Source organism: Puma concolor, chromosome B1 (assembly GCF_028749965.1).
Source record: "Puma concolor isolate L17-30 chromosome B1, mPumCon1.1.hap2, whole genome shotgun sequence".
NCBI classification, from domain to species: domain Eukaryota; kingdom Metazoa; phylum Chordata; class Mammalia; order Carnivora; family Felidae; genus Puma; species Puma concolor.
The window spans coordinates 86,878,317-86,905,760 of NC_141670.1; the positions used below are offsets into that span (position 1 = coordinate 86,878,317).

The following is a 27,444-nucleotide window of genomic DNA, read 5'->3' on the forward strand; positions in this document are numbered from 1 at the left end:
TTCTGAGAGTCCACTTTCCTGGATTTTACATTTGCCTTTCTGCATTTCAGCTTCCCTTTTCTCCTTTATGTCCATACTCAGGCCTTTGTTCTCTTAACTTTGTGCAATGGGTAATTACACAGGGCTGTTTTCCGTGGACACAGAATGGGGTGTGGTGGGATGGGGCAGCCCCACACACAGCAATTGGGTGGATTATAAGAAGTGGCAGGGAGCCAGGATGTACACCCCAGCCCCACCACTGACTAGCTCCGTGATCTGGGGAGGTATCATGGGCTGAATCATATCCTCCCAAATTCATAGGTGGAAGCCCTAACTCCCAGTGTGACTATTTGGAGATAGCACCTTTAGGGAGATAATTAAGGTTAAAAGAGGTCAAAGGGTCAGGCCCTAACCCAGTAAGACTGGTGTCCTTATAAGAAGACGTAGAGACACCAGGAATGCCTGCATGCAGATAAATGGCAATATGAGGACACAGTGAGAAAGTGGCCGTCTGCAAGCATAGGATAGAATCCCAAGCAGGATTTCCCTTTGGGGAAACCAGACCTGCTGGCACCTTGATCTTTGACTTCCATCCTCCGGAACTGTGAGAGATAAATTCGTGTTGTTTACACCATCCAGTTTGTGGTGTTTTGTCATGGCAATGAAGGCAAATGAATATAGGAAAGTTACAAAATCTCTCTGGGTTTCAATTTCCCCATCTAAATTTAAGATACAGTCAGAAGTCTTTGCTGCCTTATAGGATTGTCGTCGTGTGAGAAATGACATAATGCAATCAGCATGGTGCCTCAGTAGATGCCATCTCATATACTGAAGAATTGATACCTACAAGAGTAGGCTAGAGTTTATTGTCTAATAGCCCAGGCTTTTTGCTGAGTACTGAGCATGATAACAAGACAGTACAAACCATTATGCATGTAAGTTTTGAGCTTCCCACCACATTTTGCTTGGTTGACATTTTGTAGAAGACCCAGACTTACGGCATAGGTGATTTTTTTCTAGTTCCAAAACATGTTATATCTCCTTCAAAAGTTAGTTGAATTCACCATACATTTTAGTGTTGTTTTATTTCCTATATCTTAAAGACAATAAAAGGGCAGTCTTGTGGCACCTGGGTGGCTCAGTGGGTTAAGCGGCCAGCTTCTGCTCAGGTCATGATCTCGCGGTTCATGAGTTCAAGCCCTGCGTCAGGTTCTGTGATGGCAGCTCAGAGCCTGGACCCTGATTCAGATTCTGTGTCTCCCTCTCTCTCTGCCCCTCCCTAGGTTGCATTCTGTCTCTGCCTCTCTCCCTCTCTCAAAAATAAATAAACGTTAAAAAAAAAAAAGGGGGGAAATCTGATAAATTTCCAACAAATGCTCAGCTGGTCCAGCAACAAGGAATTGCATGTAATAATTCAGGCTATTTAATATACCAGAATCACATATATATACAAAATAATGATAGTACCGTAAGTTTCCCTAGTATTGTTTGTCCAAAGAACTGAAGATAGTTTCAATCTAAAACCTCATTTACTTCTAACTTATCCTGATCTACGAGGTATCAGATGTGATTCTCCTCATTTGATAGCTAGACAGATGAAGGGACGAAGATTTCCTTTTCACCTGCACAAGACGTGTGCATGGTGAAAGGCTGGAATGGAGTCTCCTGGATTCCTGTGCAGTTTTATCACCTTGTTCTTGAATTTATCTATTAAGTACATATGTCATCTTTTACTTTCTCAACAAAAAGAATAGAATTTAGGTTCTGTGCCTCCAGGTCTTCTAATACAGTGCTCCTTACTAAGCCGGCATTCAATAAATCGAATAAACAAATAGTATTGAGCACCTACTATGAGCCACATATTGTGGGAAAAAGGTACAGCATGAGACATGGGAGCTGCCCTCACATTGCTGATCATCTAGGTGAGATGAAAGATCTACCTACCAGGCTCCAGGACAGTTGGGGTTGTAATACACATGTGTAATGTATAACACACATTTCTTTAAGGTAAGTTCAGTTTCCCCTAACCTGTTACAAAAAAGAGAAACTTTCCTTTGGAGGAAAATTATTCTATTAAGTAGGCTAGGATGCTGAGCCCAAAGTGCTTAAGATGGTGATCTAGTTACCAATAGCTGCTGGCAAACCACACCAAAACTTGGTGGCTTAAAACAACCACCATTTAATTATCTCTGTGATTTTGTTGACCATGAATTTGAACAGAGCTCAGTTAGGTGATTCTTCTATTCCATAGCATTAACTATGCTTACTCAGTGGTATGTAGTCAACAGTTGATCTGGTCTGGAAGGTCCGATATGGCTTTACTCACCTGCCCAGCACCTTGGCAAGGATGCTTGGAAGGCTGATCTCCTCTGGGTCCCTCTGCCTTTCCATGTAGACTCAGGGCCTGTCCATGAGATTTCTCCACTAAGGTAATCAGATTTCTTACAGGGAGGCTCAGGTTTCCAAGAGACCCTGGCCAAAGCTGTTATTCACATTAACAACTAGGCTTGGAAATGGCATAATGTCACTGTGTTTGTCAAAAATGGCTACAGGCAGCTCATGTTCAAGGGGAGAGAAATAGACTTACCTGTCAGTGGAAGAAGGATCAAAGTATTTGTGGCCGTCTTTAATCCAGCACAGATGGCATACACCTCTGTGAGTTGCTGGGGGTTTTCTACAAGTTGTTTTTTATTTTTTATTTTTTTTATTTTTTTTAATTTTTTTTCCCAACATTTATTTATTTTTGGGACAGAGAGAGACAGAGCATGAATGGGGGAGGGGCAGAGAGAGAGGGAGACACAGAATCGGAAACAGGCTCCAGGCTCTGAGCCATCAGCCCAGAGCCCGACGTGGGGCTCGAACTCACGGACCGTGAGATCGTGACCTGGCTGAAGTCGGACGCTTAACCGACTGCGCCACCCAAGTTCCCCTACAAGTTGTTTTTTAAATACACCCAATACTTCATTTCCAGTGCATCAGAATTTGAAGTACCTTGAGAGTATCTTGCTCCATTTTTGCCTTTTGGTGCTGTCTTCCTCATGTAGGGAATGATAAAACTTGAAAATAAAACAAGTGGATAAAATTTGCCCTCTATCATGGAGGAACTAACAATCCAGTGGAGAAGGACCATCATGGATATAGATTACTGTAGAACACAGAGTTTAAGTAATAAAATTGAGCAAGGTATCACTGAAGTATGAATGGGACACTGAGTCAGCCAGGGAAGTCAGGGAGGGTTTTAAAGGGGACATGGTATTTGAGCTGAGCCTTGAGGAGGATGCTGGTCTCTACAGATGGGAGGGGGTGGAGTGGGGATGGAATCCTGGAGGAGTCAAGGTACCAGAGCAGATGGTGTGCTATGCAAACAATGCTGGGAGTCTGCAACATGGGGGCTGTGGTTGTTCAGGGGGCAGAGGTGGGGTGGTCATGGGAGGCACGGCTGAACAGATGGGTTGGGGACGTGTGGACTTTGCTCTGAATGCAGATTTGTTCTGAATGTAATTGCCAGAGGAGGAATTGTGGCAGAGGAGTGCCATGATTAAATTTCTGATTCTGACTGCTGTTTGTAATAGCAGGTTCGGATGGATACTGGGAATTGTAGACGATAGGCCAAGAAACCAGTTAGATGGCCATTGTTGAGGAGAGCAGTCACTGGGCAACAGAATGGAAGGAAGAGAAAGGTGCTGAATGATGTGTTGGGGGAAGGGATGGTGGAACAAGTTTTTCTGAATGCCTAACCTGAGTCCAAAAACCCAGCTTTTATTCTTTACATAATTTATTCTCTCCAAAATCCACTTTTCAGATGAGGTCACTGAGGCTTAGAGACATTTAAGAACCTCCTTGACACTGGATAGCTAGGAGTGAGTAGGATTTAAGATTCAAAGCCAAGTGTGTTTGGCTACAAGGCATGTATGACTTCCCACAAAAACTTCATTGCCTCACTTGTTGCAAATAACTAAAAATTTCTTACTTGTGAGACTAGGTGGATGGTTGTGCCAGTAACAAAAATAGAGAACACGGAATTTTGTTTCGGCTTTTTAAAATGTTTGCCCCTGAATTATATATATGTATATAAGTATGTGTGTATATATCAATAACATTCCTCCGACTTGAACCTAGTTTTCAAACAGAGTTTTCAGCTAGTTTATCAATTCTATCTACTTAAATGTTAGAGATAAGAAAGTAAAATACACGATTCATGTCAATTTACCTGATATTGCCTCTATTTTTTGTGCATAAAAAATTCTTGGCTTAATAACCAGTTTTATGGCACATTAGAATCTTGTAAACAAAGAATCTATTGTGCCGCATATGAAACAGACCAAGACATCAGGGAGGGTTGGGAAGGAAAAGTAAAAATGAGTCAGAGAGTAACAGAAACAATGTAGCAGTTCATTTGGGAACTTCCTCTGTGTAGAGCTGCATTCCCTACCTAAGTCCCCAAACAAAATTAAGTCTCCGTTCTCACTTTAAGAGCAAAAAGCAAGAGGGACAACAATCTGTGTCTCTTGGATTCCACTTCTGTCCAAACCATGAAGGCCAGGCTGTGAGTTGCTTCAGCCGGCTCCTTTGGTTTCCCAGGTGAACAGCCAGAGAGAACCAGTAGCCACATTGCCTTTGGGTTCAGGAGCTCAGGGTCATGGCTGTGGGCTAATTCTCACTTGAAAAAACACAATTCTTGATGCAGATCCCAATGAGGTTTGAAAATCATGGCATTTGGAAGATTGGTTCTGCACCCACTGTGTTTCACACGGTGAAAATCTCACAGGTTTTCAGAGCCCTTGTGACATGTCAAGGATGAGAAGAGGGATGGGGCTTCTCTTTTCTGTTGCTGAGCGTCCGTGGCTAGAACAGAGCCTGCATGTAGTAGATGTTCAGTAAATATTTACTGAATGAGTGATTGCTTCAGCACCACATGCCAGGTTCTGCTAGGTGCTTTCCATCCAATGTCTCTCTCATCTAATCTTCCCCAAACAATGAGACTTAGCCCTCCGTTAAACAGATGAAGAAATCAGTGCCTAGAGAAGTTAAGTAACTTGCCCAAGGACAGGCACCTTGCTTGCAATAGCATTGGACTTCAAACCTTAAACCTTTGCCCTTTTGAGTAGACTGCAATTATATTCTTCATCAGATAGGTCAACACCCTTCACACATGCAAAATAGAATCTGTCCCAATTTGAAAATGTGAGAACTCTAAGAACTCTCTGGACCAAAACCATAATAGGTACTCAGTAAATGTGGAATAAATGAGTAACTAGTGTTTATGTCTCTGTAGTCTATTACTTTGTTAACTATCGTGGAAAAAATAGGAAAGACTTGAAGATTTTCAAGACAAGTTCCTTAATCGAGGTGGGTTCACAAAATGCCAGACCAGTCAGAAACGGACACTTCATGCTCCTCCTCCGATGCCAGCTTGGAAACATTTGGTAGAAACACAATACTGGGAATATGGTAGTAATTTCTCCCATCTTGCTCAAAGCGTTCGCTTCCTTCTTGTCACCAGGAAGGGCAGAAACAATGAGCTAGGAGATGCAGTTGTGAAATTTCTGGTTTTTCAGGAATGGTCAGATAAGTGGCCAAACTTTAGCTTCTTTCCCATCATTCTTTCTACTTAACTCTTTGATATTGTTCATAGGATTAGCCAGGTTCTTTTTTCTGTCCACCCTCCACCCTTTCTTTCCTCTTGGTACGTTCCTTCTGGCAATATCCTATTTCTAAAAGAGTTTCTCGTTTAATATTTTCTTTAAAATTTCTTTTAATGTTTATTTATTTATTTTGAGAAAGAGGAGCATGAGCAGGGGAGAGGGACAGAGAGAAAGCAAGAGAGATAGAATCCCAAGCAGGATCCATGCTCAGTGTGGAGCCTGACGTGGGTGCTGACCATGAGATCATGATCTAAGCTGAAATCAGGAGTCGGTGGCTTAACTGACTGAGCCACCCAGGTACCCCTCTCCTTTAATATTTTCTAATCCAATAGCCTTTTCTTTTAATCCCATTTCTGACTTCTTCTTTTTTTTTTTTTTTAATTGTGAAAAACAACCAGGTGTCTGTCATCCTCCCCTTCTCTGGATTAACCTGGGTTGTATCTGCTGAACCACTCAGGAAATGATGACCTGGCATGAAGTAAACAGAACCTGGTTGTCTTGGCCTTTTCTGTCATCTAAGCTGCTCCTGTGTATTTGAGGGTCTAAGAAAAGATGGCGAAAGGCAGGGGGAGAGAGGAAAGGAAAGAGAGGCAGAGAGAGGGTGGTCAAGACCGAAAGAAAATTGTTTTGGAATTGGAAGTTGCCTTGAAATAGACTCATCTCTTGTGCCCTTGACCTGAAATAGTCCATTAGTGTTTTGCATGGATGGGGAGGTGTAGGACATGCTATATTTGGTAGTTTTTTGGCAGAAGGGTTTCCTGTTTCACTGTGTTTTAAAATAAAGCTGCATATACAAATGAATTCTCTAGGGTGTTGAGTCGTTTTAGGTTGTACACTCTTGGTAGGCAAGGCCTGTGACGTGCTTACTTAACGGGTCTATGCTGGATGGAGTTAAGTAATGGCTCACTTGTTAGGTATCTCAGCAGTAAAATTTCCAGATGACACACAATCTACCCCAGCAGGTGCCAAAACTTAACAAAAAACAAAACAAAACCCCAAACACTTTTTTAAAACATTTTTTTAAATGTTTATTTATTTTTGAGAGAGAGAGAGAGACTGAGTGTGAGCAGGGGAGGGGCACAGAGAGAGGGAGGCACAGAATCTGAAGCAGCCTCCAGACTCTGAGCTGTCAGCACAGAGCCCAATGGGGGGCTTGAACTCACGGACAGTGAGACGATGACCTTAGCCAAAGTCGGACACTTAACTGAGCCACCCAGGTGCCCCTAAACACCCAAACGCTTTGATAGAAATCCTTCTTAAAATATTCCCCACTTCCTTTTGCCTGCAAGTAGAGACTACTGGACAGAATTCAGCTCTCTTTTGCTATCTCAGTCATCAGTATGAGGGTAAATATTGTACCTCTCATGTGTGATGTGTCATTAGGGTCTATTAACATGTGTGGAACTCATTGTCCTTAAACATGAACTGTCCCCAGACTGCCAGACTGCTGTGTACTTTGTTTCTTTTGAAGTTTGTCTCTCCTTTTGCACCTGGTGAGTCTTGTGCCACCACCACCGTGTTGGTCCCTGGGAGCCTCTTTCCACCTCACCCGCCTCACAATTTACATCTGACTTGCTATGACTGAGGACGGAGATGGCACAGATGATCGGAGGTGGAGTTAAAGGAAGAACAAATAGGTTCTGAGTGCAGACCAGATGACCCCTAAAAAGTGATCTCTTTAAGCTCTCGCGTGCACACTTGCTGATCTTTTGGCTTTTCAGAAGTGTGTCTGACTGAGGTTCCGGGCTGTATTCCGGTTAGTTAAGGTTTCGGGACAAGTGAGCTGTCATTCTGTGAGTCATCATGTACCGTTTTAAGCAACTACACAGCCTCAGAGAATAAAAGGACGTCTAATCATCTCCAGTTTCCTGTCACGGTTGACGTCACTGTCATCGTCATCATCGTCAACTCCATCACATTAAGTACCCAAAGTACATAAGTTGCCAGACAAAATCTGTTACGTAGACACAATCCTTTGGTGTCTAGGCGTCTGTCTACTTTAAATAGATAACACCAAAACGGATCTAATTCAGACTAAAGTGTTGATTGCGCTGTGGTGATGGACGGTATTAGCTGGTAGTCCTGCAGTGCCAATGCAGAATCCCAGCTGCTGAGGCCTACTGGGTGTGACAGGCACCACTTTGTGTGTGATGGGTACTGAGACCACAAGCAGAAATACTGCACAGTCCCCCCAGGTTGGCTTTGAGGGACTGGATGCAGTGATAGAAATGTGCGTGAGCATTATAGGAACCCTGAGCAATGGCACGTAGCCTGGCTGGAGGAAGAGAAGCAAAGGAAGAAGATGCCTGGGCAATGCCATAGTTATTAGCTGGACGAAGGGGTGAGAGGGGCCTGAGCAAGAGCACAGAGGCGGGAGGCATCCTCATGAGGCAGGTGCTGAGAGCAGGTCCACACTGCAGGCAGTGACTGTGGTGACAGGGGACGGGAACACCGGTTCCTGAAGGTCATGCTGGGGGGCTTGGGGGGCGGGCCAGGGGGGGTCACTGGACAGTGGAGTTAGATGTATGTATTAGGCCCCTCCTGGCAGAGGGAGAAGGTGGTTAATGAAGAGGACAGGTGTAGGCTTAACCTAGGACCGTGGCCGTATCTCTGGATTCTGGAAGCTGGATTTGAGAAATGTTTATGAAGTAAAACTCAGAAAGCTTGCAGTTGGGTGTAGGAGATGAGAGGAGGCAGTCAAGCATGACCTCCCAGCCCCAAGTGCAGCTGGTGTCATACACGGAAGGGTCACATTGGAGAGGCAGCTAATGGATTCAGCTTTCGATACGTGGGTTTGGCCTGTCTGCAGAGATGCCCAGGGAAGAACTGGGGCTCCAGGCTGAGTTCTGAGTATGATCTTGGAGGATCTGGGGCTGGTGGTTCCACTGATTCTCTCTGTGGAAGTTGGGGAGAGTGACTGACGTGGCTGGGGACAGACAAGGTGGAAACAAATGTTCTTCACTGAGTCAGAACAGAATCTGACCACAGAGAGTGAAGAAAGGTAGGTTGCACAGCAACTACCAGGGACTTTGTGACATTGTTTGAGGAAGGTGGGGCTCCCCGCCCGGCCCCTGGAGGTAGCTCCTCAGACAGTTGGTGGCAGCAGCAGGGCTGTGGTGAGGCAGCTCCTCTCTGGATGTGGGCTCAGATCCGCCCTGCTGATTGGCCTGGGTTTTGTTCTTGGCCATCTGTGGCAGGCTTCCAAACCTCCACTGGGCTGCCGCTCACAGTTCCCAGAGAAGAGGAACTTGTTTCTCCAGAAAGTGACTTTTGGCTTTGAGACAAAAGAAAAAGAACAGTTTATTGCACACCCCATGACTGAGAGAGAAGCTATTGATCAGATGAGAAATCGAGAGGGAGAGACAGAGACAGAGGACAGAGACACAAACAAAGAGACAGAGAGAGAGGAAAGAGGGAGGAAGGGAGGGGGAAGACGTTCAAATAGTTTGTTCAGCTCGAAACAGCATTTTAAAGAAATACAAAGAGCCAAAAAGAAGAAAAAGTTACTTTTGTGTAGGTCCTTAATTAGGAAGTTCACACTCTGGCCACTGGCTATCTTAGGAACTCTGCATCTTTTGAAGTGCCCTCTTGCATCAGAGACGGGTCAGGGTGATGACTGAAAGGAGCAAGAAGGGAGCAAATTGATTCCAAGTTTAAGGTTTTCTTAATTAGAAGGCCCCAGAGAAAAAGAGTGAGGATCATCCAACTCTCCCTGTGTGTGGCTGGCCACGGTCAGCACTGGTGGCCCCTGGTTAGTTTTATTAGACTTGTGAGTTTTCCTAGTTATGCACTGAACAGTCTCCCTTCTCCGGTATTTAGTGAGCAGCATGTAGCCTGAGGATGGCAATTAACTATAGCTAAGCCAACTCTTTGCACAGCCCAAGATGAGGTATACAATACCTCACCACCCCTTTCAGACCTTCTCTGTGCACACAGTGGGAGGACAGGGCCATTTGCAGAGAGCCCCCCCCCCCCCCCCAATTCCTCCTTACCTGGATGAAATCCTGGTGAACAGGGACCTTGACTGCAAATAGAGCTGACAGCACACGTTAACGTCATCGGGCCTGGTGAAGCTCATTGGCAGAGAAGTTAAGAGTCTTATTTTAGACCCAGAGACTGGAGTGTGTGGATCCAGCTAGAACAGGTCTCTTCTGGCATGGCCTCAGCTGCCAGCCCTCCTCCCCGGTGGTTGCTGGGGCTTCAGAGGATGGAATGTCAGGGGGAGCTTGCTGCTAACTGCAGGGTGAGCAGGACAATCTCACTGCTATTCAGCTGGGAAAACGAAGATGCTGACAACCCAGAGATCGCTTACCACCCAGCTAGCTGATATTCTGCCCTGCGTGTTGGTGCACTCTGCCTTCCCCCTGACAGTCAACTGTGGTGCATTGAGGAGCTTGGTTGTAAAAGGCTCGGTCTGTTCCTCAGCCTCTCACCCTTTCCCCCTTTCTTCCCATAATCAGGGTTTAAAATGTGTATATCCCTAAAGTAGACCAAGTGTATTCCAAAGGACGTCTCAGGCTAGCTTAATACATTCTGGCTCAGATGCTTTCTCTGCAAACAAGAGAGGTTTAAACCTCCGGGATAAACGCCTTAATGCAGTGATCAGTGGTATAGATTTGATGCAGGAAGTCCAAGTAAATAAAATATTTGAAAAGATGAGGCCTTTTGTGTTTAGGACTCACTGAGCAACCAGAAACAACATCGTTTCAAAAAGCAAAAATTGGGACACATGACCTGGCAAAGGTTTTGTTTTGTTTCTGATTTAATTATTTAAAAATTCCCATCTGAATTATGCCTTTAAGGAAACTTTAAAAAAATAATAAATTTTTTAAATTTTTAAAAATAAAATTTGTGACTACACATTTATTACAAACCTATATCATTTGACGATAGGATATAAATATAATTTTTAGATATTTCAACTCAGGATTGCCTAAGAAAATCCACGTGTCCCCTACACTTTAGGGCCGAGTTGTAGATGGGTAAACCCCCTGTGTGGAAATCTAAGTGCATAAAAGAGCAGTGATTTAAGGATCTGCTGTGTTTGCATTTGGAGACAGTGCCTGCCTTGATTTCACAATAATATATTGCAGTAACCCCTGCTACTTCCCCTACTTGTCTCTTGTCTGCTGTCAGGCTCAGCAGCTAAACTTTCTATTGCGTTCACATTGCCGTGACTATTATTGACTTCGGGCTTTCAAGAGTCAGACATTCCTCTTTTCGGGTGCCTCAGTGTAGACCCAGGCTCAGAACAAACCTGGAGTGTGGTGGGGTCCCTGGGGCCCCTCTGCAGCCGTGCTGAGAGCGCGCTCCCCAGAGCACTTCTGCAGCTTCCCCAGAGGAGCCAGCGGTGAGGCGTGGGCTTCCGCAGCCACCGGGAGCCAGTCGCCTCGGGTCCCGGGGTTTCCTGTTCCGCCGTCGACTGGGCCGGCCCCTGACGGCACGTATTGAAACGCAAATGACAGCCGTAATTGGCTGAGAGATAACCCCCAACGAGCGAGTGAGCAGTGCGGCGGGGAGTTAAGTGGCTAAGTGACAATTACTGCTCTGCAGCCTCCGGGATCACGAGCACTGGGCCGTTTGTTCTTGGTTTTAAAGGAGCAATAACACATTAATTGGAGGAGGGCTTCTAGGTTAACTTGCCTCACCCGGTTTCCCATCTGATTCTGCTTTGAGGAGTGGGAGTAGGTGGCCTGGAGGAGTGCTTTGTTGACTGCCTCCCCCCCAGCCCCAACCCCAACCCCTTCCCACTTCCTGCAGGTGGATTAGAATTTTGGGAATGGATGTCTTTCATTCTGATAAACTGAAGGGTGATGTCGTTTGAAGATTTCTTAAAAGCTCCCTTGCAGGAGGGAGGGACCTGTTAGTTCTCAGTGTTGTTTCTGGTGCAGGGAAAAGCGGCACCTTAAACTCAGTCTAAGTTGCCAGCTTACCCTCCAGGAAGTCCATTAACCCAATGATTTTATTGTTTTTAAGTTTTATTGCAGAAATTAGCCGGATACAGCAGTGAGCCACAGAGATATGGTCCCTGCCCATTTTGGAGCTTACAGCCTGGTTTGAAGAGAAAGATAGGAAATAGATGAAACTATGGGCTGCTGTTTCACTTAAATAAAGAGAAGCTTGGGGTCCTGTGGAAACGTGGGGGCAGTGGGAGAAAGGGCAAGTTGCAACATAGAGTTGGCTGGGTCAGGCCTGCCTTGCTTTCTTTGAGAGGCCATTTGAACCCTGTTCTGGTCATAAACAAACCATTGAGATGATTAGTTTGGACTTGAGATACGCAGACTAAACAAACCCAGGAACCTAGTTGAGAGCCCTTTCTCAGTGTAGTCTGCCTTTCTACTATATTCAGAGTTCTCAGGGTCTAAATACCTTTCAAATACCATCTAATGGGCTCATTGTTTTTGTTTGGTTGGTTTCCTTCAGCCCAGGCAGCTTGGTCACTTTTTACTAACCATCCCCTCTGGTTCAAAGGGTTGTAACAGAACCCTTGCCTTGGCCAGATATCTGGTCATTTCAAAGAACAGGCCTTTATCTGCTTTGGGACATGTTTCTGCCCAGTGGCCCAAACCTATGTAAAGCAGCGAAGTGATGAAAAAGAAGAGGTAGACCCTTGGTAGTGGCAGGCGGGAGAAGGTCAGCCCTTCTCTTGCCTGGTATCGGAAGGCTTTAGGAAATGCTCACCTCTCAGCGAAGGCCAGCTTTGCTGTAGGCTCTAAGGGTGTAACAGGAAGATGCTGCTGTACCTGACTGTGAAATGTCATCTATGTCATCTATGAAGGGCTTTTTGCTAGGCCCACTTCATGAACTCACCAGGCAGAGGGGGAGATGCTGGCTTATCTTTTAGAAAGGCCTTTCTGTCCAGCCTCCAAAGAAAGCCTAGTTAAGAATTTGTGGAGGGGGCGCCTAGATGGCTCAGTCACTTTCGCATCCAACTTCCGTTCAGGTCATGATCTCATGGTTCGTGAGTTCACGTGCCACATCAGGCTCTCTGCTGTCAGCACAGAGCCTGCTTCTGATCCTCTGTCCCCAGCCTCTCTCTGCCCCTCCCCCACTCCTGCTTGCTCTCTCATGTTCTCGGTCTCAAAAATAAACATTAAAAAAAAAAAAGAATTTGTGGAATCACTAGTAGTAGCTAGAGACTCTCCAAAAGAGGAATAAATTATTCCTTTAAATAAATCTTTACTACACAGGATTACTATGGCACTTAGTAAGGCTGTATGTGAGCACTTAGAACAGTACCTGGAACATAGTAATTGCTAATTAAATGTCCATTGTTGTTGTTATTGCTGTGTTGTTATTATTCACTTTCTGTACCTCATGTCTTTAGTATGAATCACAAGAGTGATAACAACATTCTAACATTCTGTGAACACCACGCAGGGCCTTGGCAGCCTGAGAAACATTCTCATTTGGGTTCATTTTACTTTTTCACGGTACCATGCTGGAAAATGAGCTACATAGAAAGGATTCTGTAGAATGGCTATCCAAAGGTCAAAAACAACAATAACACCACAAAAACAAACAGCAAATTATTTGGATACAACCTTGGTTCATCAGTCTTGGAACAAAATGGTGATAGCAAATACAGGAGGTCCGCATTAGTTTCTTGGGGGAGACTGTCCAGCTGTTATGTCATCAAAAATTACACCGGATTTGGAAAAATACATTTAAAAAAAAAAATTTTTTTTTCAACGTTTATTTATTTTTTGGGACAGAGAGAGACAGAGCATGAATGGGGGAGGGGCAGAGAGAGAGGGAGACACAGAATCGGAAACAGGCTCCAGGCTCCGAGCCATCAGCCCAGAGCCCGACGCGGGGCTCGAACTCACGGACCGCGAGATCGTGACCTGGCTGAAGTCGGACGCTTAACCGACTGAGCCACCCAGGCGCCCCGGAAAAATACATTTTTTAAAATTTATTTATTACGTTTTATTGTTTTTTTTTTTTGAAATACACTTTTTTAAATGCCTTAAATAATTTGAGTCACATATAGCAAAATTCACTCTTTTTGGTATTCTGTTCTGTGGATTTTGGCAAATGCATAGAGTCCTGTAACCACCACTACAACCAAGATACAGAACAATTTGCGTATTCCATCTCCAAAGAAAATTTCCTCATGCTACTTCTTTGTACTCAAACCCTCCCTCCACTTTTAATCCCTAGCAACCACTGATCTGCTCTCCATCCCTATTTGCCTTTTCCCGAATGCCTTGTGAATGTAATCATAGCGTATGTAGCCTTTTGAATCTGATGTCTTCACTTAGCATAATGCATTTGAGATTCATTCATGCTGTTTCGTGTATCAGTAAAAAGCTTATTTTTAACTCATAAAGCGTTGAACTCTCGAGCTGCATAGAGTCTTAAAGATCGGAACCACACACTCATTTCCCAGGGGAAGACACAGAGAACCTCGGGGTGAAGGGACTTGTCCAAGGTCATGAAGCTAATTAAAGAAGGAACATGAACTTGGAATTCCCTGCTATCAGTCCAGGTACCATCTGTTCAGTCATACTGGGATTATGAAGAATGTGTAGCTGATTGTCAAGGGGGAGCTCTGTTCATCTTATTTTTGGTCAAAATGTGATCAAGTAAACTGAGCCTTGCTTAAGATAATTTTGGAAGGAGTGGATTTCTAGGAGGTGCAACTTCTTTAGAAAGTATATAGATAAGTCTCAACACATTTCTTCCTGTGGCACATCTGTATGTTTGCTGGTATAGATTATAGATATGATTTGATTGTAGAACTTAATCTGAAGGCCTATTATTTATTTTGTGTGTACAATAAGTTCTTTTTGATACCTAATTTATAGGAGAATTCTGAATATTACTGCCTTCCTTTTAGTTGACATTTTATTTATTTTTTTTTTTTAATTTTTTTTTTCAACGTTTTTTATTTATTTTTGGGACAGAGAGAGAGACAGAGCATGAACGGGGGAGGGGCAGAGAGAGAAGGAGACACAGAATCAGAAACAGGCTCCAGGCTCCAAGCCATCCGCCCAGAGCCTGACGCGGGGCTCGAACTCACGGACCGCGAGATCGTGACCTGGCTGAAGTCGGACGCTTAACCGACTGCGCCACCCAGGCGCCCCTTAGTTGACATTTTAAATACCAGTATGTTTTTAGGTGGCTTATTCTAGAGCATGCAGACTGTGGATCCAGACTGGGATCAAGAACTACTGATTGCTTAGTTCATTTGTTAAGTAATTATTTGTGGAAATTCTGCCATGTGGAGAGCAGTGAACTATAGGAGATCTAATAAGGCACTGTTTTTAAGAAGTTTACATTTGAATAGTTACTATCAAATGGGACACAAAAGATTAGTTCAGATTAGTTCTTTTGAGTACACTTAAGGTCTTGCTAAAACATAGTGAAGATATAAGATGATAATAATGTGAACTTTCTTTCTCCAAGAAGTTTATAAATAAATACCAAAGAGAGGTACAAAGACAGTGCTATTGGAAGTGCAGTTTTTTTGTTTTTTTGTTTTTTTTTTTTTTTGGTTGGGAACCAGTTGGAATATGATTTAGAGGTGCATAAAGCACCCAGAAGTTTGTGCATAGGAGGGACAAGGTCAGAGCTGTGCTATAGGGAGTTTATCCGACGGCACCACATAGGATACATTGAAGGGCAGAGCCTGGAAGCTGGGAAATGAGTTTGCTGGGAAATGTATTTGTTTGGGTGAAATGAAGAAAACCCATAGGACACCCGGGTGGCTCATTCGCTTAAGTGTCTGACTCTTGATTTTGGCTCAGGTCATGATCTCATGGTTCATGGGTTCAAGCCCCATGTCGGGCTCTGTGCTGAGAGTGCAGAGTCAGCTAGGGATTCTCGCTCTCCATCTCTGCCCTTCCCCTGCTTGTTCTCTCTCTCTCTCTCTCTCTCTCTCTCTCTCTCTCTCTCTCTCTCGATAAATAAACTTAAAAAAATGAGGAAACCCTAACTATGGGACAGTGGGAATGGAAAGGAAAGGTGTTTGGGAGGTGGAACTAACTGGATGAAAGAGGGAGCATTCAAACAAGATTACGAGATTGTGCCTTGGATGACTGGTTGGGCAGCTCTGACATAATGGAGAAATTCAGGTTTGTCCGGAAGAAGAAGAGTGGGTTATGAGTGGATGATGGGGAATGTAGTGAGGGAGGAAGGAAAGGCCTTTCTCTCTTTGACCAGGTCAGTTTTGTGTGAACAATTTTGCATATGGGTGAACCTGTTAATAAGTGTTTATGATTGTTACTAATTTCCAGAAGGCTAAATAGTTCCCATTTGCCTTGAGTAAAGAAGTCTGGTGCAGTTTTTGTTTTGTTTTGTTTTGTTTTGTTTTGTTTTGTTTTGTTTTGTTTTGTTTTGTTTTTGTCCTAAAGGGTTGGTAGTGTAGATAGTTATGATTAAACAATTTTTTGACCCCTTCTCCCACCTGTGGTATGATTCTTAAAATGATTAAAGTTTTAGCTCTTTTTAACTACTGCAAGATTCTTCTTGGGATATACTGTACCCTTTACAGAAACATGAGCAAAATGTAGGTTCAGATGTTTTCCCACATTGCGATCAACACTGGATTCGAAACTTCTATTTACTTTGCTTCCAGTCTCCTAGGCACACAACTTCACCTTAACGTTGTCTTAATATATGCTTAAAAAGAAGCAGTATGAGTGGTGAAGGAGACAGTTTACACAGGATGGAATACAGACCTTAAATTATCATTCTGAAAAGTGCAAACCCTAGTTAGGAGCTAAAGAAACATATATTAAGTCAACCTTAAGGTGAAGTTGTGTGCCTAGGAGACTGGAAACAAAGTAAATAGAAGTTTCAAACCCAGTGTTGATCACAATGTGGGAAAACATCTGAACCTACATTTTGCTGATGTTTCTGTAAAGGGTACAGTACCCTGAGAAGAATCTTGCAGTTAAAAAGAGCTAAAACTTTACTTTTTATAGCCTTTAAAACCATAGAAAGCCCCAAATAATTGTGAAGAATGAAATTCCCTGTGGCAGCATTATTTATAACAGTGAAAAACTAAAAATGGTACAAAATCCCCAAATAACAGAATGTCAAGGCAAATATCACTTCATGGGGTATTTTCTTTGGGTTGGCATGGGATGCCTTGACAGGGATGAGTATTTAAGGTGATATTCAGCAGTAAGATGTACAAGATAGCATGGACCCTCTGCTGACAACTAGAGAACATGACTTCTGGAAAAGAATTTGGAGTCACACACACAAAAAATGTGTCTAATACAAGGAAGGGATTAGTAGAAGGGTCTTTCTGTGTTTTCATTCTTCTTCCTAAGTGAGTCAAATGGAGGCACAGTCGAAAACAGAAAGGAAATTTCTAGTGAAGTAGTTCACCGTCCATAAGTTCTCTGTGCCCTTCTTCCTCTTTATATGGTTCAGATTTATTTTATATCTGCTATGTATTCACGAGACAGAGTAGTATTGATGAATTCACTGTATCCGTGAGAGTCTGGAAGCTGGGATTTTCGTTCCTTTTCTGCCACACCTGTGAGAGCTGAAGTCACTCAGACAAGTCTTGGTGGTTCAAATGTCCTGGTCGTCTCTGTTCTCATGCTGAGAAGGTCGTTGAGAGAAAACAGATAGAGTACTTGAAACATTCTGACAACTAGATAGTGCACTGTTTATTGTGAGACAAGAGAAAATAGAAGAAATATGTATCAGAGCTGAACTCTGATGAGAGAGTTTGAGTCTCTGGTGAGAGAGTTTGAGTCAGAAAATGTGTGTCTACCAAAGAGGAATTAAAGAAAGTCAAGTTGCCGCGGACACTGAGGGGATGGGGTCTTCTTGCCGCACTTGTGAGGCAGAGCCCGTGGTGCGGGATGGCTGAGTCCCCTGTGAAGACCCGCTAGTTGCAGCTTGGAGTCACTTTAGACACATGACTGAAGCTTTTAATGTTTTATGCACGTATGGAGAGATGCTCTCAAATTGGAAAACAAACACACACTGAGGGCCTTTAAGAGCCGCTACTTAGATTCAGAAAAGACTTGCACTGAATCCAAGAATAAAAGGCATCCTGGTGAAATAGAAGGTTTCCATGAGTTTACATAGGGCCAGAATTTCCTTCAGCAAAGTCAACTGACCAGTAGTAGTTAAAGGAGAAAGCATACGCTTTTGCCTGGCAAAAATGTTAGAGGCCGAAGAAGCAATCTGTGGGACAAATGGCCACAGATCTAAAACAGTTAAAAAGGATGGCTTTCAGTACCCCAGGCACTAGAGTCTCTGGGAAAATGTGACCCTCAATGAAGGCATCAGCTATACCCAACAGGGAGGATTTGGGGTGTTTCTAAACAGCATGGGTGCCTCAGTCTTTATTTTGAAACTGTATCATAAATTTAAATGGCAAGGTATGTGTGGGTTGAGCATGCTCTTGTGTGGGAGACAAGAAAAGAAATCGGAAGTATTTTCAAAATTCTCAGTTTCATGCAGTGCGTCACCTGCTTTGGCCAAGCAGCTCCAAAAGCATGACTTTTCTAAATAGCTTGTGTATAGGCACAGAGAACAGGAGTCAGTAAAAAGTGGGAGGAACTGTGGCAGGGACCTATCTTCTGTTTTCCTTTTCCTGACAGAGTCCGATAGGGGCATCATAGAGAACTCTTGACTTAGGATTGAGGACTGATAGCTATTGTGTGTACACGGTGTCCTCAGGTAACCAGGGGCGGGGAATGAAGTAATGACCTAAGTTTTATAAGGGCGCCCTCGGGCCTGGGCTCTGTCCCTTGTGAAACTGATCCAAACTAGGGGTGTCCTTTGAAGTTACTGGCTGTTCCACTTGGACTGAAGCAAGATGACTAACTGGTCCCAAATGTTTAACTACCCATTACCTATTTGTCAAGAGCTGGGAAGAAATGAGCAAAGAAAACACAAAAACAGGTTAGACAACAGCGATTAAGCCTTTTGGTTTCTCCAAGCTGTGACTGGTATGTCAACAAATCCTTGATTTTGTGGACTTGTTCACAGCCTCCTGACAGCTTGGTTGTGGTCCTGGGAGTAGATACTAAGATGCAGAAAAGCTTCGAGGGCACTTTAAAGGGGGCAATTCTGAACGGTCAACCAGCACCTGAGCCTCAGTAACAAGAAGAGTTACCTGACGCTAAACCATGTGAACCAGCCTTATTTGATTTTATTTTAATTTTTTTTTAATGTTTGTTTATTTTTGTGTGTGTGAGAGAGAGAGACAGAGGGGGAGTTGGGGAGGGGCAGAGAGAGAGGGAGACACAGAATCTGAAGCAGGCTCCAGGCTCTGAGCTGTCAGCACAGAGCCCCACTCGGGGCTTGAACCCACAAAACGTGAGATCGTGACCCGAGCTGAAGTTGGATGCTGAACTAGCCTTTTTATTTTTTTTTTATTTTTTTTATTTATTTTTTTTTTGGAGGTCTATGCACATACTTTATTTTTTTTTTATTTTTTTTTAATTTATTTTTTTTTATTTATATATGAAATTTATTGTCAAATTGGTTTCCATACAACACCCAGTGCTCATCCCAAAAGGTGCCCTCCTCAGTACCCATCACCCACCCTCTCCTCCCTCCCACCCCCCATCAACCCTTAGTTTGTTCTCAGTTCTCAACAGGTCTCAAAACCACACTCAGGTATCACCTCACGCCAGTCAGAGTGGCCAAAATGAACAAATCAGGAGACTATAGATGCTGGAGAGGATGTGGAGAAACGGAAACCCTCTTGCACTGTTGGTGGGAATGCAAATTGGTGCAGCCGCTCTGGAAAGCAGTGTGTGGAGGTTCCTCAGAAAATTAAAAATAGACCTACCCTATGACCCAGCAATAGCACTGCTAGGAATTTACCCAAGGGATACAGGAGTACTGATGCATAGGGGCACTTGTACCCCAATGTTCATAGCAGCACTGTCAACAATAGCCAAATTATGGAAAGAGCCTAAATGTCCATCAACTGATGAATGGATAAAGAAATTGTGGTTTATATACACAATGGAGTACTACGTGGCAATGAGAAAAAATGAAATATGGCCTTTTGTAGCAACGTGGATGGAACTGGAGAGTGTGATGCTAAGTGAAATAAGCCATACAGAGAAAGACAGATACCATATGGTTTCACTCTTATGTGGATCCTGAGAAACTTAAGAGAAACCCATGGGGGAGGGGAACAAAAAAAAAAAAAAAGAGGTTAGAGTGGGAGAGAGCCAAAGCATAAGAGACTGTTGAGAACTGAGAATGAACTAGCCTTTTTAAAAAAAAACATTATTGTCTGGGCGCCTGAGTGGCTCAGTCGGTTAAGTGTCTGACACTTGATTTCAGCTCAGGTTACAGTCTTGGTCTCAAGCCCCGTGTTGGGCTCCGTGCTGACACTGTGGAGCCTACTTGGGATTCTTTCTCTCACTCCCTCTCCGCCCCTCCCCATCTTGCACATGCACTCTCTCACTCTCAAAATAAATAAACTTTAAAAAATGGCATTTACTGTTGGAGCAGATGGCTGCTAATTGTTAGAAAAACAACAACAACTATATAGCCTTTTAAATACTATACTTTACTTTTCCCATCTAATGATAAAACCTTGAACACAGATTTGTTCAGGCCATGTTTTAGTCCCCAAAGTAGTTTAGAGGATTCTCTTCCTCTGGAAAAATCAGCTTTGTTTATGGGGTCCAAAAATAGCTGCTAAAACTTCCTCTCTTTTTTTTGTTTATGGATCTTTTTCATTTTGGACATCAGGAAATGAATGCTGGCTTGAGGTCATGCTTCATAGGAACTTGTGAAAAATGGAATATTAGGAATGAAGTGATGATGGGCACATAGGAAGCATACCCAGATACAGGAAGTTGTTGAACGTAGGAAGAAATAAACTGTAAAGTGGCTGACCTACTAGTAAAAAGGTAGTTTGCTGAAAGCAACAACATTGTAATTGTTTTTGAGGAGTCTGATCTTTAGAATGACAGAGTGCCAACATCATGTACTTTTCAGTACCTGTGTGTACATGCACATGACACTGCTTATAGGACAGCAAATCATAAAAAATAGTTGAGAAAATTTTATAAGCAAGTAAAACACTTAAATGATTGTAACGAGACAAATAAACATGGCTTTAAAGTTGTATATGTCACTGAAGACTAAACCTCTGAATGGTCACTGACCCTTCACTTGTCTAGTAATTTATGTTTTCAGGAAGAGTCTGGTAAAGTTTCTCTTAAGTGCATATTATAGGATAAGAGTAGTCATTCATTCATTCATTCATTCATTCATTCATTATTTATTAAGTGCTAAATGATGTTGACACATCATAGTTCTTTAAAACTTGTAGAAGTTATGGAGCAGCTGGGTGGCTCAGTCAGTTAAGGTTCTGACTTCGGCTCAGGTCAGGATCTCACGGTTTGAGGGTTCAGGCCCCGCGTTGGGCTCTGTGCTGACAGCTAAGGGCCTGGAGCCTGTTTCGGATTCAGTCTCCCTCTCTCTCTGCCCCTCCCCAGCTTGCACGGTGTCTCTCTCTCTTTAAAATAAATAAACATTAAAAAAAAAAAAAAAAAAACCTTCTAGAAGTTTTAAAATAACCAGTATCAGAGGGATGGCTTCCATCATTCTCTGCTGGCAGCAAGGTTAATAGTGAGCTGCACCTGGTATAATCCTTCCTAGAACCGAGTTCCACTGTCAGCAGGTTGGGTTTTTTTGTTTGTTTTTAAATCTAAGGTGTTTCTTTTGCCACTGGGCTTCTTTGAAGCCTGCAGGAGCCAGTGTGTGGGAGAGAACTCAGGCCTGCAGGAGGAGCGGAGTGGGCCAAAGCCAAATGCCTGTTAACAGCCCGGGAGAGGTGGGCAATGGCAAGTTGATTTTGAAACAAAACAAAAACCCCAAACCCTGCCGTGGACGAAATATCATTTGGCCAAGCTAAAACAGGGAAAAACTTAGGGGAACCTTCTGGTAAAACGGAGTGAGTTAAACTAAAGAATATCTGGAGTTTCTAGAGAGGTGGATGGCATTCTGGTGGCATAGCTTTCGCAGACAGATGTGCGCATTAGACAAAGCCCACGATGCAGGAAAGTCTCAAGTGTCAGGTCCGAGGAGCCCAAATGACATTTATGCAAACAGGGAGCATATTCATCTGTATTCCTTCCTGTTTCTTATGTTTTTGTGGCTACTTAAGATTCCATATTAGACACATGTAACCCCCTATATCTGGCCCAGAGCAAGAAGAATGAGGGTATGTTGAAGTGGCATGTGCTGGGGGTGCTCATTGATTCCAGTGTGATTTACTGAGCATTAGGTACGTGGATGAAAGTAGTCGTGGGTGTTTTCTTCCCATACTTAAGAAGAATGGGCAATATGGGGAAAAACAGGAGAAATGCTCTAACTGCCTCTAACAAGGTAAAGCTGCTTTCTGAAGTTGAGCCGGGATGTAGCAGAAAGAGACAAGACCCGAGTCTTGTTTTCAGTTTTCAGTTTACTGGCCAGGCTGTTTTGGAAAGTCACTTAGCAATCCTGGGCCTTAGTTTCTTCTTCCATAAGATGGGGATAATAATGTCACCCTGCTCCCTGCTAGGTTAGCTGTGAATACGGAATGAAATTGTTCATAGAATGCAGAGTAAACTGGTAAGCACGTGTACACATGTAAGATGATTGCTATTGAAAACGTAATAGTAACATACGCCACTTTACTCGTCCTGTTGGCCAGCCTCACCTGTTTTCAGAGATTGCCTGCTAGACAGAGACTCGGGAGTTCAACTGACTTGTACACAGAACTTTTTCCCAGCTGTCGGTAGGAGGCACGCCTCAGTGAGGCCCAAGAGGTTTATTCTGGTCTCCAACCTTACGGTATACTTGTAGCCATTTTCACAAGTCCCAAGGTCAGTTCCTTTTTTTTTTTTTCTTTTTTAATTAAAAAAAAATTTTTTTTAAGACTTTATTTTTAAGTAATCGCTACACCCACTGTGGGGCTCAAACTTACAACCCCAAGATCAAGTATCACATGCCCTACCAACTGAGCCAGCCAGACACCCCTCAGTTTCTTTATTTAAAAAGTTCTAAGTGGTTGGGGCGCCTGGGTGGCTCAGTCGGTTAAGCGTCCGACTTCGGCTCAGGTCACGATCTCGCGGTCCGTGGGTTCGAGCCCCGCGTCGGGCTCTGTGCTGACAGCTCAGAGCTTGGAGCCTGTTTCGGATCCTGCGTCTCCCTCTTTCTCTGACCCTCCCCTGTTCATGCTCTCTCTCTCTCTGTCTCAAAAATAAATAAATGTTAAAAAAAACACTTTTTTTTTTAAGTTTTAAGTGGTTTAGTTATGTTCTGAAGCAAGCCTGGTGGGTGCTTTGGTGACTGCCTCATTTGAACCCTCATCTCCTGATGTTGCCTTCAGCCTGTGAGGTTGAAGTATGCAGTGGACTCCCAAGGCTATAGTGATGAAGACTTGTGGCCACGGGGGCCTCACCAACTGTGAGCAGCACCCCATGTTAGGCCCACGCAGCTACAGGTGAGGAGGAGGAAGGACACCGGGAGGCAAGTAGAAAGAAACCGTGGCTCACATTCTGTTGAGACCATTCCCGTGGTGTCATGCTCCTTCACCGTGTGTGTGTGTGTGTGTGTGTGTGTGTGTGTGTGTTGTGTCTCGGTGTGGCTTGTTTTCAATTAGACCAGGCCTGAAAAAATGAAAGGGAAGAATTTCACTTTGAGACCATATGGAGATGACCAAATTCGCCCCGCTCGGGGCCCCCGGGCAGAGTAAACTTGCACTGCTAGTCGTGAACAGCAGTGTGTAATAAAACATTCTTTCCTTGAACCCTTTTGACTGGGAGGGAGGCACAGGGGGAGAACACAGCAGGAATTCTTTCTTTTCAGCTGCTTCCTACTCTGTTGCTTACATTCACCCAACAGATCTTATTGGGCTGCTACTGTGTGTGAGAGAGACGGAGACAGAGTGTGTGTTTTATGGAGGAGACTGATTAGCCTGGGCTCTGTTTTTGTTGTCCTTGGTGGGGCTATGGATCCCATTTTAGGTTTACTGCCCCTTGACATTTCTTAAAAGGAGTCTTCAAAGCAGAAAGTCCTATTCTGAAGACAGGTTTCTGGGCAGTAAAGTTGACAGGGTTTAACATCAGGAAAGTCAACCTGATAGAAAAAGGAAACAGGATAAACAATTCAAGCTCCATTCCACAAAGTTCTTGGATGGGAAAGGCCCTGTTTATGAAAACCCAGTGGCAGGCGTTCACTGTTCATGTGGCCAGTGCTGGAGAGCGTGCAGTCCGTGGCTTACCTTCCCACGAGATGACCCCGGCATTTGTAGCAATGGCGAAATAGTGAAGCCATTAGATAAAATCAGGCCAGTAAGACTCCGGCGTTTGTTTACTAATGGGATTTCTCAAATCAAGTCACTGTTGACTTATTCTCAGCTCCCCCATCTCTTTTTCCCTCGGCTCACCTAATAGAAGTGCCCTTCTCTTCTGCAGCCAACCAATTTAGTGCCTGCCCATTTAGCAAAATTTGCATTTTACATATTGAACTTGAAACTGACTTGCTTAATATATAACCAGGGCAGTAGCTAAGAAGTTTTTATTTCGGTGAACACTTAGTGACGGTAAACAATGAGACTGTGGCATTCTGGTCTTTGGGCATATTGTTTGTTACTGGTAAGACAGGGAATCTGAGGATTTTGCTGGTGGGACTTCAGGACTGTGTTGTAGATGTGAGTTTCCATTTGAGCTCGTGTACAAATGGGTATGTGTACTTTGATTTTCCTGATGTGTTTAATGTTAGGATACAGTCATTTTTTTTTTTAATATCCCCACCTCTTTATAAACAGAATTCCAGGGGAAAAACAGTTCTAGGCAGAGGAAGCCTAAAATATTTGTAGAAGATAGAAGTGATAGTGCTGGGGCGCCTGGGTGGCGCAGTCGGTTAAGCGTCCGACTTCAGCCAGGTCACGATCTCGCAGTCCGTGAGTTCGAGCCCCGCGTCAGGCTCTGGGCGGATGGCTCAGAGCCTGGAGCCTGTTTCCGATTCTGTGTCTCCCTCTCTCTCTCTCTGCCCCTCCCCCGTTCATGCTCTGTCTCTCTCTGTCCCAAAAATAAATAAACGTTGAAAAAAAAAAATTAAAAAAAAAAAAAAAAAAAGAAGTGATAGTGCTATAACCACAGATAGGAAAACAAAAAATAAAGAAGGAGAGATTGTAATGCAGTCCGTGTATTGGAACACGCTCCTTTAGAGTGAAGCAGGGCAGGGGCTGCTGGGCGGGTGGGGAAGAATCCACCTAGCAGCTCATAGATTTTATGCTTGGTGATCTATAAATATTTGGCTGTGCCTAATAATTAACATTATACTTCCTTTTTCCTCTATAGAAGGCTGTTCAGAATTCCTTTTTACACACAAACAAAAAGATTATATGGGGTTTTGCCTCATATGGAATAGATCAACAGTTTAAAGCCAGGTATGTTGCCCTGAGTGGAATCGGTGTGTGAAGCTAAAGCAGCCAGCACTGTGAGCCCCACTTATCATTTTCCACACTAGCCAGGAAGCCTTCTGCACTGGGAAAATATGAGTTGAAGGTAAAAACTGAACAACGGAAAATTTCCATATATTTTTTAGACTCCGTAGTGAGTGCTTACTATCCGCAATTTTAGATTTTAGCTTTTTTAGCAGTGCTCTGCAAACTGCCTGTGGTGAGAGACAGGTTTCTTCCTCTCCTTCTGTTTCCAATCCACGGTGCAGCGATACATTTAGAAAATACAGTAAAAATGAATTATTAGAAAAATGATCACCTGCTTGGATGTTCCATCAATTACAAATTGCTATAAAGGCTTCTAACTGTGTACTCTCAAAGCCTGCACTTATCCTCTGGGTGGGAAACATTAGCAGTTTGGGAATGAGCACGGGGCTCAGGGGCCATACTCTGAGGAACACTGTTTTCCAGTACATTCTGACCGCTGCTTCTGTCTGTGATGGTTAAAGGAGAAAAGAGCTAAAGAAGAGATATTTCAGCCGTTTGTCATTTCTTTAAGCATTTCTGTGCTAGCTCCTTCTAGCGCGTTCATTAGTCTCTGCATTCCATTCTTTATGTTGGGTACCTTTAGGTTAATTACACATGTCTTAACTTCCCATTTCCTGCAAATTAACCTTTACTTCAAAAATGTAAGTGATTATATACACTACTTTTCTCCAAAATTAACTACCACACAGTTTGTTTTAGTGAGTAGCATATTGGTTTTTTTTTCTTTCTTAAATACATTTGAAATAAATCCAAACACCTGTCTTGCATTTTGTAAACATGTATTTTGGAGTGCATTACACCTTCCATGATGCCATACGTTTTGTAGGTCAGTCTGAGACATTTATATAATAATTAAGAAAATGGATATTCTGCTAACTTCCTCTCTTTGGCTTTGAATGCCTGTAAACAAGTAAACAGGAAGAAGGTCTTGTGATTAGTAATGCAGAATTCACTCTTCAGTCCGAGGTCATCTGGGAAATATCAACTACTTTCTCCTATACGGCTAAACCCTGACTAAACAGTTTTTAGGGACTCAGACGAAACTGTCATTTGAAGATGGGGATTGTTTACTCTTTAGTTTGCCAATGAAAAGAGTAAAAATATAGATGTATAGAGCTACTCTTTGCTTCTTATATTTCCCGCATTCACTCATGAATCTAATTTCCCCTAATCTTTTCCTTTCTTAAGGGCAGTCAACAGTCCTGCTGAGGAGGTTGCCTTCCTTTTTGGAGAGTGAGGACTGGTTCCCTTGGCAGTGCTGAGCCCCAGAAAAGAGAGGGCACTGAGCACTTGATCTTGGTCTTCCAGGTTTCTTGGTAACCCCAGCATGGGACTCAGAAGACAGAGCTCCCATATCTGGATGAGCATACCCTTGGGGTATATTCATAATGCTTTTGTGGACATAGTTCAGCAACTTAGCACCCACCAAGACCTTCCTCTCTCTCTGTCTCTTTCTCTCTCTCTCTCTGTCTCCTGCCTATCTTTCCTCCTCTGACAATGGTCCCTGGGACCTGGGGTTGGAAATTCTCCCTCAGTCTCCTTTCCTTTCCCATCGTCCTCCGGATGGGCCCTGATGAATTTGTGCCGAGTTGGGAGCTTCCCTTCCCTTAGAACCTAGCACAAAGCAGTTCTTGTCATCCTGGCAGTGGACGCTAGAGACAAAGCTTAATTTACTTGACTCTAGAGCTGTCTTTTCATTTGTATGCCCTTCTTGTCTATTCTTGCTCTAGTTCTCCTTTCCTTGAATCTTTGCTTGTCCATCTTTTAAATTTTCTTCTAAAGGCACAAACAGCACATCAGGTAAAGGGAGGCTTCAGGACCGGAATGCAGGGTCTTCCAAAAACAAAGTTCAGAACGGCCACCCTGATCGTCACGGCATGGCTGGTGTTCCATCAACAGCCCGGAGCTCTTGTGGCCCTCCTCAGAGCGTTGTGTGGGAAGCACCACAGTGTAATAAAAAATGGTAATGATTAAGAGAGTCTTATTTTTCTCTAGGGTTCTTCTGCCATTTCTATGCTAAAGTGGGGGTCATAAGCCTCGTGCTTATTAGCAGGTTGATAAAATTAGAAATGATTAGTGTGGGAGTGGGTGATAACATGTATTTTTAATACCCAAACATCTTATTTCTGTTTTTTTGGTGCTAGAGCTGATTGCTATGATGCCTTCTTGTCCTTTGCCTATATTCTCTCTGCTGTTGTTTTCGGGCCTCTTGGAAAGAAGGGGGAGTAGGGGGTGAGGAAGGGAAGGACATACAAACCCAACTTCTACGAAAGATTGTTGGTTGCAGCTGTTTCATTTCCAGAAGTATTTGGGGACAGAAGGACTTGACTTTATTTTTAACTCTGAAGGGGATAGTGGCTATTTTGATCAATA

At 43.5% G+C, this 27,444-nt stretch overlaps 1 protein-coding gene and 2 long non-coding RNA genes across 4 annotated transcripts in view; 2 read left to right on the plus strand and 1 right to left on the minus strand.

Moving 5' to 3' along the window:
• MAML3 (mastermind like transcriptional coactivator 3) overlaps positions 1 to 27,444 on the plus strand; it is a 418,575-nt gene that overhangs the window by 50,895 nt on the left and 340,236 nt on the right. The window lies entirely within an intron of this gene.
• LOC147581745 (uncharacterized) lies at positions 8,250 to 11,086 on the minus strand. The gene is made up of 3 exons (XR_015250212.1): positions 9,617 to 11,086; positions 9,132 to 9,240; positions 8,250 to 8,898 (listed from the first exon to the last, which is right to left on the minus strand). It is a non-coding gene; the product is annotated as an uncharacterized LOC147581745 (long non-coding RNA).
• On the plus strand, positions 19,892 to 27,049 carry LOC147581746 (uncharacterized). The gene is made up of 2 exons (XR_015250213.1): positions 19,892 to 24,302; positions 24,923 to 27,049. It is a non-coding gene; the product is annotated as an uncharacterized LOC147581746 (long non-coding RNA).